We start from the raw sequence: 5,454 nt of genomic DNA, 5'->3' as shown, positions 1-5,454 counted from the left end.
GTGGGGTGGGGGGCGCTGGCTTCCTCCCCAGCTCTGCCAGGGGCCAGGGGAGCAGCCCATCCTCCAGGATTACGGCGCTGCCTTCTCTCCCTAGCTCTGCGAGACCACTGGGGAGCGGCCCCTCCTGCGGACATAGGCAGCCGACCTCTCTCCCTAACTCTGCGAGAACACTGGGGAGCGGCCCTTCCTGCGGGATTAGGGCGCTGCCTCCTCTCCCTAGCTCTGCAAGTCCACTGGGGAGCGGCTGTTCCTGCGGGATTAGGGCGCTCCCTTCTCTCGCTAGCTCTGCGAGACCACTTGGGAGCAGCCCTTCCTGTGGGATTAGGGCGATCTCTCCTCTCCTTAGCTCTGCGAGACCACTAGGGAGTAGCCCTTCATTCAGGATTAGGGCGCTGCCTTATCTCCCTAGCTCTGCGAGACGACTGGGGAGCTGCCATTCCTGCAGATTAGGGCGCCGCCTTCTCTCCCTAGCTCTGCGAGACCACTGGGGAGCGGCCTTTCCTGCGGGATTACGGCGCTGCCTTGTCTCCGGAGCTCTGCGAGACCACTGGGGAGTGGCCGTTACTGCGGGATTAGGGCACTGCCTCCTCTCCCTAGCTCTGCGAGACGACTGGGGAGCTGCCCCTCCTGCGGGATTACGGCACTGCCTGCTCTCTCGAGCTCTGCGAGACCACTGGGGAGAGGCCCTTCCTGCGGGGGGTGGGGGGCGCTGGCTTCCCTCCCCAGCTCTGCCAGGGGCCTGGGGAGCAGCCCATCCTGTGGGATTGGGGCGCTGCCTTCTCTCCCTAACTCTGCGAGACCACTGGGAAGTTGCCCCTCCTGCGGGATTAGGGCACTGCCTACTCTCTCGAGCTCTGCGAGACCACTGGGGAGCGGCCCTTCCTCCGGGGGGTGGGGGGCGCTGGCTTCCCTCCCCAGCTCTGCCAGGGGCCTGAGGAGCAGCCCTTCCAGCGGGATTACGGAGCTACCGTCTCTCCCTAGCTCTGCGAGACAACTGGGGAGCGGCTCCTCCTGCGGGATTAGACCGCCGCCTTCTCACCCTACCTCTGCGAGACCATTGGGGAGCGGCCCTTCCTGCGGGATTAGTGTGCTGCATTCTCTTCCTAGCTCTGCGAGACCACTGGGGAGCGCCACTTCCTGAGGTATAAGGGCGACTCCTTTTCTCCCTCGCTCTGCGAGAGCACTTGGGAGCGGCCCTTCCTGCGGGATTAGGGCGCTGCCTTCTCTTCCTAGCTCTGCGAGACCACTGGGGAGGAGCCCTTCATGCGGGATTAAGGCACTGCTGTCTCTCCCTAGCTCTGCGAGACCACTGCAGAGCGGCCCTTCATGGGGGGGGGGGAGCGCTTGCTTCCCTCCCCAGCTCTGCCAGAGGCCTGGGGAGCAGCCCATCCTGCAGGATTATGGCGCTGCCTTCTCTCCCTAACTCTGCGAGACAACTGGGGAGGGGCTACTCCTGCAGGATTAGGGCACTGACATCTCTTCCTAGCTCTGCGAGACCACTGGGTTGCAGCCCTCCCTGCGGAATTAGGACTCTGCATTCTCTCTCTAGCTCTGTGTCACCACTGGGAGCGGCCTTACCTGCGTGGGCGGGGTGGAGGCTTCCCTCCCCAGCAAAGCCAGAGGCCTGGGGAACAGCCCTTCCTGCGGGATTAGGGTGCTGCCTTCTCTCCCTAGCTCTGCGAGATCACTGGGGAGGAGCCCTTCATGCGGGATTACGGCGCTGCATTCTCTCCTTAGGTCTACGAGACCACTGGGGAGCGGCCCTACCTCCGGGATTAGGGCGCTACCTTCACTACCTAACTCTGCGAGACGACTGGGGAGCGGCCTTTCCTGCAGATTAGGGTGCTATCTCCTGTCCCTAGCTCTGCGAGACCACCCAGGGAGCAGCCCTTCATTCGGGATTAGGGCGCTGCTTTCTCTCCCTAGCTCTGCGAGACCACTGGGGAGGAGCCCATCATGCGGGATTAGGGCGCTGCCTTCTCTCCCTAGCTCTGTGATACCACTGGGGAGCGGCCCTTCCTGCGGGATTAGGGCGCTGCCTTCTCTCTCTAGCTCTGCGATACCACTGGGGAGCGGCCATTCATACGGGAATAGGGCACTGCCTTCTCACCCTAGCTCTGCCAGACCACTGGGGAGCGGCCCTTCCTGCAGGATTAGGGCCCTGTCTTCTCTCTCTAGCTCTGCGAGACCACTGGGGAGCGTCCCTTCGTGCGGCTGTGGGGGCGCTGGCTTCCCTCCCAAGCTCTGCCAGGGGCATGGGGAGCAGCCATTCCTGCGGGATTTGGTCGCCGCCTTCTCTCCCTAGCTCTGCGAGACCACTGGGGAGCGCGACTTCCTGCGGGAGAAGGGCGACTCCTTCTCTCTCTCGCTCTGCGAGGCCACTGGGGAGCGGCCCTTCCTGCGGGATTAGGGCGCTGCCTTCTCTCCCTAGCTCTGCGAGACCACTGGGAAGCGGACCTCCCTGCGGAATTAGGGCACTGCCTTCACTAACTAGCTCTGCGAGACCACTGGGGAGCGGCCCTTCCTGCGGGCTTAGGGCGGTGCCTCCTCTCCCTAGCTCTGCGAGACGACTGGGGAGCTGCCGTTCCTGAGGGATTAGGGCCTTGCCTCCTCTCCCTAGCTCTGTGAGACCACTGGGGAACGGCCTTTCCTGCGGGATTAACGGCGCTCCCTTCTTTCTCTAGCTCTGCGAGACCACTGGGGAGAGGTCCTTCCTGCGGCGGCGGTGCCGCTGGCTTCTCTCCCAAGCTCTACCAGGGGTCTGGGGAGCAGCCATTCCTGTGGGATTTGGCTGCCGCCTTCTCTCCCTCACTCTGCGAGACCACTGGGGAGCGGACCTTCCTGCGGGCTTAGGGCGGTGCCTCCTCTCCCTAGCTCTGTGAGACCACTGGGGAACGGCCCTTCCTGCGGGATTATGGCGCTGCCATCTCTTCCTAGCTCTGCGAGACCACTGGGGAGGAGCCCTTCATGCGGGATTAGGGCGCTGCCTTCTCTCCCTAGCTCTGCGAGACCACTGGGAAGCGGACCTCCCTGCGGAATTAGGGCGCTGCCTTCACTAACTAGCTCTGCGAGACCACTGGGGAGCGGCCCTTCCGGCGGGAATAGGGCGCTGCCTTCTCTCCTTAACCCTGTGAGACCACTGGAGGGAGGCCCTTCCTGCGGGCTTAGAGCTGTGTCTCCTCTCCCTAGCTCTGCGAGACCACTGGGGAGCGGCCCTTCCTGCGGGCTTAGGGCGGTGCCTCCTCTCACTAACTCTGTGAGACCACTGGGGAACGGCCCTTCCTGCGGGATTAACGGCGCTCCCTTCTCTCTCTAGCTCTGCGAGACCACTGGGGAGAGGTCCTTCCTGCGGGGGGGGGTGGGCGCTGGCTTCCCTCCCCAGCTCTGCCATAAGCCTGGGGAGCAGCCCTTCCTGCGGAATTAGGGTGCTGCCTTCTCTCCCTAGCTCTGCGAGACCACTGGGCAGCGGCCGTTCCTCCGGGATTGGGTCGCAACCTTCACTCCGTAGCTCTGCGAGACGACTTGGGAGCGGCCCTTCCTGCAAGTTAGTGAGCCTCCTTCTCTCCCTAGCTCTGCGAGACCACTTTGGAGCGGCCGTTATGCGGGATTAGGGAGCTGCCTTCTCTCCCAGCTCTGCGAGACCACTTGTGAGCGGCCCGTCCTGCGGGATTAGGGCGCTGCCGTATCTCCCTAGCTCTGCGAGATGACTGGGGAGCATCCCTTCCTGCGGGATTAGGGAGCTGCTGTATCTCCCTAGCTCTGCGAGACCATTGGGGAGAGGCCGATCCTGCGGGATTAGGGCGCTGCCTTCTCTCTCTAGCTCTGCGAGACCACTGGGGAGCGGCCCTTCATGCGGAATTATGGAGCTGCCTTCTCTCCCTAGCTCTGCGAGACCACTGGGGAGCGCCACTTCCTGCGGGATAAGGGCGCCTCCTTCTCTCCCAAGCTCTGCGAGACCACTGGGGAGCGAACCTTCCTGCGGGATTAGGGCGCTGCCTTCTCTTCCTAGCTCTGCGAGACCACTGGGGTGCAGCCCTTTCTGCGGGATTAGGGCACTGCCTTCTCTGCGTAGTTCTGCAAGACCACTGGGAAGGGGCCCTTCCTGCGGGATTAAGGCGCAGCCTCTTCTTCCTAGCTCTGCGAGACCACTGGGGTGCAGCCCATTCTGCGGGATTAGGGAGCTGTCTCCAATACCTAGCTCTGCGAGACCACTTGGAGAAGCCCTTCATGCGGGATTAGGACTCTGCCTTCTCTCCCTAGCTCTGCGAGACCACTGGGAAGCGGCCCTTCCTGTGGGCTAAGGGCGGTGCCTCCTCTCCCTATCTCTGCGAGACCACTGGGGAGCGGCCCTTCCAGTGGGATTAGGGAGCTGCCATATCTCTCTAGCTCTACGAGACCACTGGGGAGAGCACCTTCCTGCGGGGGGTTTTGGGCGCTGGCTTCCCTCCCCAGCTCTGCCATGAGCGTGGGGAGCAGCCCTTCCTGCGGGATTAGGACACTGCCTTTTCTCCCTAGCTCTGCGAGACCACTGGGGAGCGGCCATTCCTGCGGGATTAGGGCGCTTCCTCCTCTCCCTATCTCTGCGAGACCACTCGGGAGCGGCCCTTCCTGCGGGTTTAGGGCGCTGCCTCCTCTTCCTAGCTCTGCGAGACCACTGGGGAGCAGCCCTTCCTGCGGGATTAGGACAATGCCTTCTCTCCCTAGCTCTGTGACACCACTGGGGAGCAGCATTTCCTGCGTGGGCGGGGTTCAAGCTTCCCTCCCCAGCTCTTCCAGAGGCCTGGGGAGCAGCTCTTCCTGCGGGATTAGGGCGCTGCCTCCTCTTCCTAGCTCTGCGAGACCACTGGGGAGTGGCCCTTCCTGCAGGATTGCGGCGCTGCCTTCTCTCTCTAGCTCTGCGAGACCACTGGTGAGTGGCCGTTCCTGCGGGATTAGGGCGCTGCCTTCTCTCCCTAGCTGTGCGAGACCACTGGGGAGCAGCCCTTTGTGCAGGATTAGGGCGCCGCCTTCTCTCCGTAGCTCTGCGAGAATACTGGGAAGCTGTCCTTCCTGCGGGATTAGGGCGCTGCCTCCTTTCCCTAGCTCTGCTACACCACTGCGGAGAGGCCCTTCCTGCGAGATTACGGCGTTACCTCCTCTCCCTATCTCTACGAGACCACTGGGAAGCGGCCGTTCCCGCGGGATTAGGGCACTGCCTCCTCTCCCTAGCTCTGCGAGACCACTGGGGAGAAACCGTTCCTGCGGCATTAGGGAGCTGCCTTCTCTCCCTAGCTCTGTGAGACGACTTGGGAGCAGCCCTTCCTGAGGGATTAGGGCGTTGCCTTCTCTCCTTAGCCCTGCGAGACCACTGGGGAGAGGCCTTTCCTGCGGGAATGGGGCACTGCCTTCCCTCCCTAGCTCTACGAGACCACTGGGGAGCAGCCTTACCTGCAGGATTAGGGCGCTGCCTCCTCT

The sequence above is a fragment of the Gopherus flavomarginatus genome, unplaced genomic scaffold, assembly GCF_025201925.1.
Source record: "Gopherus flavomarginatus isolate rGopFla2 unplaced genomic scaffold, rGopFla2.mat.asm mat_scaffold_131_arrow_ctg1, whole genome shotgun sequence".
NCBI lineage: Eukaryota > Metazoa > Chordata > Testudines > Testudinidae > Gopherus > Gopherus flavomarginatus.
Note: the sequence above shows the minus strand (reverse complement) of the source record.